The 10695-nt window shown below is 47.3% G+C and overlaps 1 pseudogene; it reads left to right on the top strand.

The window, feature by feature from the left end:
- The first annotated feature begins 4046 nt into the window (after positions 1 to 4046).
- Positions 4047 to 10442, top strand: LOC147886865 (uncharacterized; annotated as a pseudogene).
- Positions 10443 to 10695: the final 253 nt, after the last annotated feature.

The raw sequence follows: 10695 nt of genomic DNA, 5'->3' as shown, positions 1-10695 counted from the left end.
TCCAGGATGTCTCCAGCCCCCGGAACTTCTGCAAAACTTCCTTACAGTCTGCTGGAGGCCTCCGTACAGCTGCTGACATCGTCGCCTGTCAACCATGCTGTATTCTCTAGGCAGATCTGCTCCAGCCAATCACTGACAGACATGTGGCAATGCCGTACCATTGCTGTCCACCATCCTGGCTCCAAACTGCCAGATATGCCTTCCTTTGTGCTGCCCACATGGCAGCCCATGTGCTGCCCATGTGGCAGCCCCATGCACATTCTTTTTCTTGCTTGTCGCTGCCACATGGGCAGCCACCTAAGCCCTCATGCTCTCCTGGAGAGGTGACTTTTCCAACACCCCCTGTCACCGGCACATCTTGGCCCAGTCTGAACTCGTCGATGAAGATGCTCCAATAGCTCCCATGTCATAGCTATGTGGAACAATCGGGTGTCGATGCCACTTCCTAGTATTTCAATCAGTGGCTCTTGCCCCACCAAGTCCAGTACCGTGCAAGCAAACCATCCTGGTACACAGTTCTATCTTTGGTAGCACTAGATGGCACCACCTCCTTTGGTCACGTTCCCACCTTCGAACTCCAGCAATCCAGGTACCAGCATTGTAACCGGCCTTTGATCACAAAGGGCAGTGTAACTGTCTCTACTACCTCACAAAACTGAAAATACAGCCAACTTGAAACATTGCTTTGTTCCACAAACAAAACTCATAGCATAAAATTTCACTGCATAGCATCATGGAACCATTTAAGACAAGGGAGGCTAGAATGCCCCTACTTAGAAGCATAAAGAGTGACACCTGTTGGCCCCAACACTTGGTGCCACTTGCGGTATCTATTTAATTACTGGTTAGCTCAAAGTACAAAGGGACTCCCTTCAGGAGCTCACCCGCAGGTGCAACCCAGTACAATGCCAACCGGTGGCTGTGCTAGTGACCAACTCCTAGTGCTATTCCTTTGGTTCCTTTCAGAAGTAATGCATAACACAAGTAGACCAATCTGACAGCATGCCAAGCAATGCATTCACCTATATCCAAGCCATTACTGAGCCCAAGGTGCCACTGCACCCTCAAGAAGAGAGTATCACAACCAGTGCCCCAATCCTCTCCCGGGCGAATGGCAGGGCATGGAACCTAGCAGGAAGTAGCATAGAGTAGAAAGAGAAGATGGGAATTCAGCCATCAGAAAGAGCCTGTTTCAGCTCGGAACAGCTTCAGAAGTAGGTTGAATAGTGGACAGAAAACTTTGGTAGGAGGGAGCTGCCTATGAGTGTCTTCCAGCACTAGGAAAGATAAGAAAAGAGAGCGTCCAGCAAGCTGTAGCAAATCCGCCATGAATGCGTCCACCAGAATGGAGTTTTCAGCCCACCAGCAACTCTGTTTCCAGTGCACCGTGCACCAGGTAGGAGCAGGAAGAGAGGCGTCCAAGAATATGGCTTCAGAATTCAGAAAGGAAGACTTTTTTCGTGAAGAAAGTCGAGAAAAGCTTCAAAAGTGGCCCAGAATGAAGGTGTCCAGGTCCATGAAGCATGCTAGCAGCAGAGAACACCAAGAAGAGGAGAATTGTCGCGAAGAAAGCTCGAAAATTCACTTCAGCCAGCAAGAGGAGAGCTGCAGAAATCCACCATGTTGAGAATGAGGCTGCTTTGGTAGGGGAGAAGTCTCAAATCAGCAAGGAAGGGAAAAGAAGGGTTCCACGGCCTTCCAGGGACGTCCAGGGGTGACACCTAGGTGCCACAAGGCAAGCAGAGAAGCCACACACAGATACATGTACAAAATGAGGCGTGGGATTTTAATGCCCCTAGGGGGTCAGATGGCACACCATGACCCTAATGCTTGGGAACCAATGACCCTAGTTTGTAGGATCTCTAGGGGGTCAGTTTTTAAAGAATGACCCCACTGAACCAAACCAATGACCTTCGAAATTGAAACCACTCTAATAGCACTAGGAGTTGCACTTATTGCACATGAAATCATAGGTACCTTTTGGGCATTAACTAAGGCCCCTAGCCTGGTACCCTAGGCTAAATTCAGTGACAGTTAGTTTAGACACTTCACCATCACCACCACGTCCCCGTGACATACCCCCCTCTTGAAACAGCAAACTATCTTGTTTGCTGTTCCAAAATTACAGCAAATAGAAAAGGGTGTCACAATAGGCATAAACAGCCCATAATCAATAGTACAACATCGCATGAAGTACCAAAAATACAATGTACATATAGCAGGACTGCAGATCCATCCGTATGGCAGTGTATCAACCAACTGGAGTGTCATGATCACTCATCATAGAAGTCTCACGGAAGAAACACTGTCAGCATCACTGCCTCAGGCGAAACCGCAGTGTCACCAAGCGACCTCTTGCGGAGGTGCTCCCTCCCCCCCCCATGAGCATCCGGTAATGCCCCAGACTTGTGCTGTGCTGAACCGGCATGAGTCGCTACCGCAATAGGCTTGAGACCAAATGTCTCAAGGTAGAGCTGTAAAACCTGAGGTGAATCTGCCAATTCACTCTCTTCCGTCCAGATCGCATCGTTCGCAGGATAGTTCTTGCACTTCACTCGATAGCGTCTGGCAACTCTACGATTAACCTTCCGATCCTTATGTGCCACAATCTGCTCAAGAATCAAGACCTCATCTTGCTCATCAACTTCAGGTTGCTCTTCAAATGGCATATCCTTTGGCACTCTTCCATGAAAAGGCTTCAACAAGCTAACATGGAAAGCATTGTAGATGGTCCACTGCTCAGGTAACTTCAACCTGTAAGCTACCTCATTGATCTTCTCAAGAACTTGAAAGGGGCCGTAGTACCTCATATTCAGCTTGATGTACAGCTTTACCTTCCCTTTCTTGTTCCTGAGGCGTGCCTTAAGAAAATGCAGCAACACCCAATCACCTTCTGTGAAGACCAGGCTCCTGCGATGCTTATCCGCAGCTCTTTTCTGCTTGTCCTGGTTGTGTTGGAGGGCATACTTAACCTTTGCATAGGCTGCCCACAAGTCCTCCACATATTGTTTTCTTCATTCGAAGAGTCTCCTCCATCATCAGACTTCTCTTTCTTGCGCTTGCCTTTGCCAGGCTTATCCTTTTCCTTGCCTTTGCTCCCATCTTGAGCTATAAGGGCTTTGTCTATGGATCCGTTGTATTTCTTCTCTTGCTGCAAAAGAAATGGTATAGCTCCTCAAATGTAACTAGCGTTGCCCTTTGCCCCGCAATGATTATGGTCATGAAGCTGTTGTAGCTCCTCGGATGCATGCCAAGCAATAACCTAGCCATGTTGGTCGAATCCATCCTTTGACCAACTGCTACTAGTGGATCGCTCACCATCTTCATCTTGTTGATGTGATTCTATACTGAATCCCCCTCATCCATGATCATGCCGTAGAGCTGTTCCGAAGTCAAGAATCCTCACTTTGTTATTCAGGCTCATACATGTTCCTCAAAGTGGTCCAGGCCTCGAAGGAAGGGTCCGCCTTCTATATGTGATGAAGTACTACTTCTGCCGTGGTGCCCACAATAATGCCGAATGCCTCCACATTTTGAATCTGCTAGGCTTTCACTAAAACACCATCCGTGGGTACAGTCACTGCCGGTGTTGTCACGAGGACGTGAAAAGTGATGTAAAGTATCTTCGTAACTCAACCTACGCTTAACCCAAGGTTAACCATGGTGAAGTGTTGTAATGGTTTGGCCGTGATAGAGGAAGTGCACACTTCCTAAAAGTTCCTAAGGGCAAAGTCTAGGTGCACCACTAGGTCCTAGGTGCAAGGCAAAGGCTTTAAAAGAGGGGTCTAAAAGTTGGGCCCAAGGACAACCAACGTTGTCCTTGGTATGGGGGTTAGGACTTTAATGAAGGGGCAAATGGCAAGGAGGAGATGCCATTTGTCATGCATGTGTATGCATGCCCTTCCCCCACCTTCCATCTCTCTCCCCTCACTCTCCCAAAGGTGTTGGACGTTTTCAGTTGTTCTTGTGCAGTTTTTGAGCTGTTTGAGCTGTTTCAAGCCCGTTTTCAGCCGTTTTAACTCTGTTTTGACTGTTCCAAGGCTAGTATGCATTCTAGGAAGTGCGAGAAGTCATTTTTAAACTTTCTGAAAATTTTCGTGCGGGCTGTACGGAATCCGTACAGACGTGTTCAGCTGCCTCCAGCAGGTGCCCAGGGTTGTCTTTTGCTATGCTGGACCTTTGTACACAAGTTTTTGGCTGCGTGGTGGCTTCTAGAGCTGTTTTCGAGCTGTTTTGGACCAGTGCAGGCTATAGGAGGAACTTTCCTTGCTGATTTTGGCACCTTCTCTTAGGAGGACTCAGGCACAGATCTTGAGGCAATCATTTCGGGGTAGATCTGTGAACCATCTGTCCTCTACAGCTCTTTCTTGTTCACCCTCCGCTCTCTACCTTCATTTCTCTCTTCTCTTGATTGCTGGAAGACACCTGCACCCTGCGGGGAGCCTGGACAGAGGATATGTGCGAGGAAGGAGCTCGCCCCTCTGCCACAGACAGCGGGAGTTGGTTCCAGGTTCGGTTTTTCCTTGTTCTTTCTTGCTTTGCTGCTTTTTGCAGTGCATGCGTGTTGTGTGCAGTCTTTTTAGGACTCCAATAGGTTCTAGGAAGCACCCAAAGGCGAGGGTGATCCTGTGGAAGGCCTAAGGACAGTGTGCATGCATGTGATAGCCTTGAGGCTGCCTTGAGCTCAGTTTGCCAGTGGTTTGGATGCCTGGATGCCTCTAAGTTGTGTCAGATCAGAAGTGAATGCCTGAGTATGCCTTGCCAGTGGGAATTCTAGTGGTGCACTGGGATTAGATGCCTTGAAGACAAGTAGAGGATTTGCAGAGAGGAACAGTACAGGGTTGAACCCTTGTTGTAAAGCATTTCCATTCAGAAGCATTAAATAAATACCATAAGGGACGCCAAGGCATTTGGGGCCAGTGGGTGCATTGTGTACTGTTTTCATTGAGCAGGGCCATTCTAGCCTCACCTTTGTTGTTGTTGAAGCTTGTTTCTAAGTTGTGCTAAGTGATTTAAGTGGCTGAAGCTTGCATTGTGGCTATTTATGAAGTCTATGAATGAGTAGAAGAAGATCACTGTCCTTTTGTTTATCGAAGGCCGGTTTCAGTGGTTCCGTTGCCGGGATCGTCACCATCTTCCTACAGAGGTGGGCCCTGGTAGTGTTGGGTGAAGAACACCTTCAGTGCAATTGTTGCTATAGCCATCAATCTTAGCAAGCATGTCACACCGTGAGAGGTCATTGACCATTTCAGAGCAGGAGTGGCAAGACGAAGACAAAGCATCAGAGAGCTTTGAAGAGGAGCACAGTACCAGCGGGCAGCAAGACAGTGGGGCTCATCCAGTCTCTCCCGAGCATGCCACAGAGGACTCACAGGATGAGGTAGATGAGGCAGAGGAGCTTGATCCCAATGCACTTTTTCAGCTACGAATGCAAAGTGTAGCGGGAGCCCTGTTGCAGTTGCAACATGCTGTCACGGAGATTATGCAAGCTCCTCCCCCTATGGTTGCTTCCCCTGGAAGCAAAAAGTCATCTCAGAAGAAACATAAGTTAAGAAGACCCCTAGGCATGTTTCTTTCGGTGGACAGCCGTCAGAGATGCCCTCGATCACCCCTAATAACTTCCATTCATTCAATCAGGGACAGCAAGCCCTTCCTCAGCCCACGATGCATCCCGGATATTTCGGAGGGGGATCAGTTTTTCAGGCAAAGGTGGCACCATCCATAGAGGCACCCGGAATGCCAGGTAGCTTTATGGGCAGCACTCAGCCAGGAATGCAGAATTTCCAGCAACCTATGATGGGTGGAATGCCCCTTGCAAATGCCAATATGATGTATTCAAACATTGGGATGCAGCCTGGAATGCAGACATGAATGCTTGGGACAATGGGCAATACTTGGAATATGCCACAGATGCAGGGAGTGGGACCTGGAATGCCAAACCCCATCATGGGTACGGTTGGAATGGCTCAGAATGCGGGAGCAATGATGTTTTTACAGGCCCCCGTTTATGACAATCTCACCCCTAAAGGCAAATTGAAAGATTACAAGGAGGGAGGGGCAACTGTCAAGTTTGAGACTTTCAATGGGATGCAGGACAGATTGAAGGCTTTGACATTCGTGCAACAGTTTGATGCTGCCTACTCAGGTGGACACTTCACAGAATCCTCCAAAGTCCGAAAGGCAGCCACCTTTTTGAAGGGCAATGTGCTCCAATGGTGGACCAACCTCCTCTTGCAAGGCAGAGCACCTACCACTTGGGTCGAATTCAAGCAGGTCTTCTCAGCAGCATGGCTCACTACCACTTTTGAGGTGGATATCATGACCGCCTGGTACAGGTTGGGTGCTGCAAATTGCAGAAATTTGGAGGACTAGTGAATTCTTACAGACATGTACCGTTGTCCGAGCAAATTGAAAGATATTGCTGCGGGTTGCCAAAGGAGATTCGGGACTACTGCACGAAGACAAGGGTTTCCAATATGTCTCAGTTGGTTGAGAATGCCACTACAGCTTATGCACTAATGCAAGGGAAAGTTTCTAGGTTCAAAGGAAGCTCACAGGAGACATCAAGGTCAAAGGGCAGCAAGACGGAATCCCCTAAGAAGTTCAGAAAGTTTTCGCAGCCCATGAAGGCAAAGTTTGTTGGAGGATAGAGGCGAGTACCGACCTGCATGTCTGATGAGGAAAAGCAAATTCTCTATGATGCCAACAAGTGTTATATTTGCAAGGAGGAAGGCCACAGGCCTTTTGAATGCCCACATAAGAAGCGGAAGTTCCCTCCTTCTGAGCAGGGTGAGCACAAGGAGGAAAAGAGGACTGATCAGAAGAATAAAAAGCCCAAGCCCATTGCTGGTCTTTTGCGAGACTTGATTGGGGCTGTTCAGAATACAGATGCTACAGAGTTATGCCGGGCATGGGGCAAGATAAGAGACCAGACAGCTCTGATGTTTTTCGATCCGGGAGCCAAGGCCAATTTCATCTCTCCAGAGCTGGCTGGAAAGTTAGGAATAAGGGCAGAAGAGATGGATCCTTTGTGTGATGCAGGTATGGCTTGTCCGGGACTCAGCCAGTCAGTTACTCTGGTGATAGGCAAGCTGTGGATGCATATTCAGAGCTATGTGGACACATAAGTGTTCTATATTATGCCGTTGAATGGTTGTGATGTGTTACTGGGGATACCTTGGCACTTTCGTGTTGGGGCTGTTTTGGATACAAAGAATAAAACAATTACAATCACTCACCGTGGCAAGACCCACGTTCTGGATGCTAAATTGAAGGGAGAATCCATCCCTGTTGTATCTGCTTCTGCCATTGGCAACGTAATGAAAAAGCATCTTTCAGCGTACTTAGTGTTTGCATTTGAAAAGAAGTCAGTAGAAGAAGAGTCTCATTTTTCTAAGCTGGAAAAACAGCGGACAGATTTTCTTTTTCAGTTTAGGGACTGTTTTTATGACTCACTTCCACAGGAGTTGCCCCCTGAAAGGCCAGAAGACCACACGATAGATATAATCCCTGGTAGCAGTCCTCCTAACCGACCTCCTTACAGGGTCAGTGCAGCCCAGCAAGAGGAAATTATGAACCAGGTCAAGGACCTGCTGGAGAAGGGGCTGATTCAGCCCAGCTCTTCACCTTATTGCTCACCCGTGCTCTTGGTCCAGAAGAAGGATGGATCCTGGCGGATGTGCATTGACTATAGAGCCCTCAATAAGATTACCATTAAGAACAAATTCCCTATACCTCGGATAGATGATATTTTGGTTAGGTTACAGGGGTTTGGAATGTTCAGCCGCATTGATTTGAAGACCATTGATTTGAAGAGTGGTTATCACCAGATCAGAATTCAGCCAAAGGATGTTTACAAAACAGCATTTCGTACCACATTTGGTTTGTATGAGTTTCTTGTCATGCCATTTGAGTTAACTAATGCACCTGCCACCTTCAACAGAATGATGGACAAGATTTTTAGAGAGCACTGAACCTTTGTTGGCACTTTCTTCGATGATATCATCGTGTTCTCTCAGGATGAGGCTGAACATAGGAAGCACCTGGCAGTTGTTCTCGAGGAGCTACGGAAGCATATGCTGCTTGTCAATGCCAAGAAAAGTGAATTCTTCATGCATGAGATCCATTTTCTCGGGCACATTGTTTCCAAGGATGGAGTTAGGATGGACCCTGCTAAGGTAGAGGCCATCAGGAATTGGCCACACCTGAAGAACATCCATGAAGTACGTAGCTTTTTGGGCTTGTGCTCGTACTACAGGAGGTTCATTCGGTATTTTGCAGAGATTGCATCTCCTTTACATTCCTTACAGAAGAAAGGGGTCACTTTCAGATGGGGTCCCAAAGAAATTGCAGCTTTTGACCTACTGAAGGAGCGACTCTGCTCAGAGCTTGTGATTATTTTGCCAGATCTTCGCAAACCCTTTGCTGTCCAAGCAGATGCATGTGGGAACAGCGTAGGAGGGTACTTATGCAGGATGGAAGAGTCGTGGCATACGAGAGTAGAGTGCTCCAGGATGCTGAAATGAATTTTGGCATCTATGAGACATAGATGTTGGCTGTCATACATGCTCTTTCAACCTGGAAGCATTATCTTTTGGGTGCTGATTTTCATGTTCAGACCAATCATCAATCCATTGCGGTACTTTCTCACTCAGAGAAAGTTGTCTGAGAAGCATATGAGGTGGGCAAATTTTCTTTCTATGTTTCATTTTCAGATTGTGCATGTGCGTGGGAAGAAGAATGTTGTTGCAGATGCACTGTCACGTAAGCCCACTCCAAATGCAGTGTCTGTTAAGCCACAAGTTTCAGCAGTGACCATTGCATATCATGATGAGCTTGATGCCATGAAGGATCAATATGCCAATGATGCTGATTTTACACGGATTTATGATCAGTTGGTTGATGGACAGAGGCATGAGCACTATACTCTCAAAGACGGATTTCTAATGATGCATGGCAGATTGTGTGTCACGAAACAGTTGAGGCCCAAAGTGTTGACAAAGAGTCATGCTCCACCCTATGTAGGACACAGAGGCATTGATGCCACCATCAAAGCTGTGGAGCACTATTTCTTTTTGCCATCATTGAGGAAAGATGTCGAGGCATATGTCAGGACATGCATCACCTGCCAAAAGGTGAAATATGATAGGCAGAAGCTGGCTGGACTGCTACAGCCTCTACCTATCCCCAATCGACCTTGGCAGGGCATTGCCATGGATTTTATCTTTGATCTTCCTCGTACACCATCTGGACATGATGGGATATGGACCATTATTTGCAAATTCAGCAAGCAGGCCCACTTCATTCCCGTCAGAAAGAAAATTACAGCAGACCAGATGGCGAGACTCTTTATGTCTCATGTGTTTAAACATCACGGGATTGCTCAATCAATTGTCCGTGATAGAGACCCACGGATGACAAGTCTTTTCTGGAGAGGTATCTTTGGGAATATGGGTACCACGCTGAATTTCTCATCCTCTTTCCATCCTGAATCTGATGGGCAGTCCGAAGAAGCCAATTCCACTGCCCTTGATCTTCTCAAATGCTATGTTTCGGATCAGCAATCGAAATGGGAGCAATTTTTGCCACTTGTTGAGTTCACGTACAACAACACTGTACACTCATCCATGGGGAAAGCCCCCTTTGAAATTGTGGCAGGAGAATGGAAGGTACCTCCCATTCTGCATACGAAAGAGAAGATTTTTGAAGCGGACAGATTTGTGGAAAGTTTGGATGTTGCTTACCAGAAGGTCAAAACAGCCCTCCAGAAAAGCCAAGAGAAGCACAAATGGGCAGCCGATAAGCATCGCCGCGAGTTGCTCTTGAAAGAGGGCGATTGGGTGCTGCTGCGTTTTCAAAAAGCACGACTCAGGACGATGAAAGGCAAGACGAAAGTGTACACAAAGCTGAAGATGCGGTATTATGGTCCTTTTCAGATTTTTGAACGCATCAATGATGTAGCTTATAGGCTGAAGCTACTTGCCACTTGGACCATACACAATGCCTTTCATGTGAGTTTATTGAAGCCTTTCCAGGGTGACGTGCCTGTTGACCTGCTGCATGAGGATCAGCCTGAGGTGGAAGAGTTGGATGAATTCTTGGTTCCGGATTAGATTTTGGCACATATGGAAAGAAAAGTGAAAGGTAGAGTTTCCCGTCGCTACCTAGTGAAGTTCAGGAATTATCCTGCACTGGATGCGAGGTGGATGGAGGGTGACCTGGCAGACTTGCCTCAGATTTTGCAGCTCTACCTCGATGCATTTAAGCTTGCGCGAACTACGGTACAGGCTCCTACAGGTTCAGCAGAGCAGAGATCTGGAGCATTGCTTGGTGCTCAAGAGGTGATTCAGAGTGCTCATATATCTGGAGATCGCTTGGTGGCACCGATTGTCTCACTCAAGATGCTGCTTGCTAACAGTATTTCTGCCGTGAGGTCTCCATGATGGGTGTTCGTGACACTCGACATAGAGAATGCATTGATGTATGGATGGACTCTCGAGCTCTCCTAGCCCATATTATCATTGTAGGTTGTATCTTACAGATGATGTATATTCTGGTATGGGCTATTTCTGCCTATTTGTACTTTTTCAGCAGCAACCTAGGTAGTTTGCTGTTTTAAGAGGAGGGTATGTCACGAGGACGTGAAAAGTGATGTAAAGTATCTTCATAACTCAACCTACGCTTAACCCAACGTTA

This window comes from Dipteris shenzhenensis, chromosome 23 (genome assembly GCF_047967505.1).
Source record: "Dipteris shenzhenensis isolate YYH24624 ecotype China chromosome 23, Dip_SZ_1.0, whole genome shotgun sequence".
Lineage (NCBI taxonomy): Eukaryota > Viridiplantae > Streptophyta > Polypodiopsida > Gleicheniales > Dipteridaceae > Dipteris > Dipteris shenzhenensis.
This window is presented reverse-complemented; position numbering and strand designations above follow the sequence as displayed.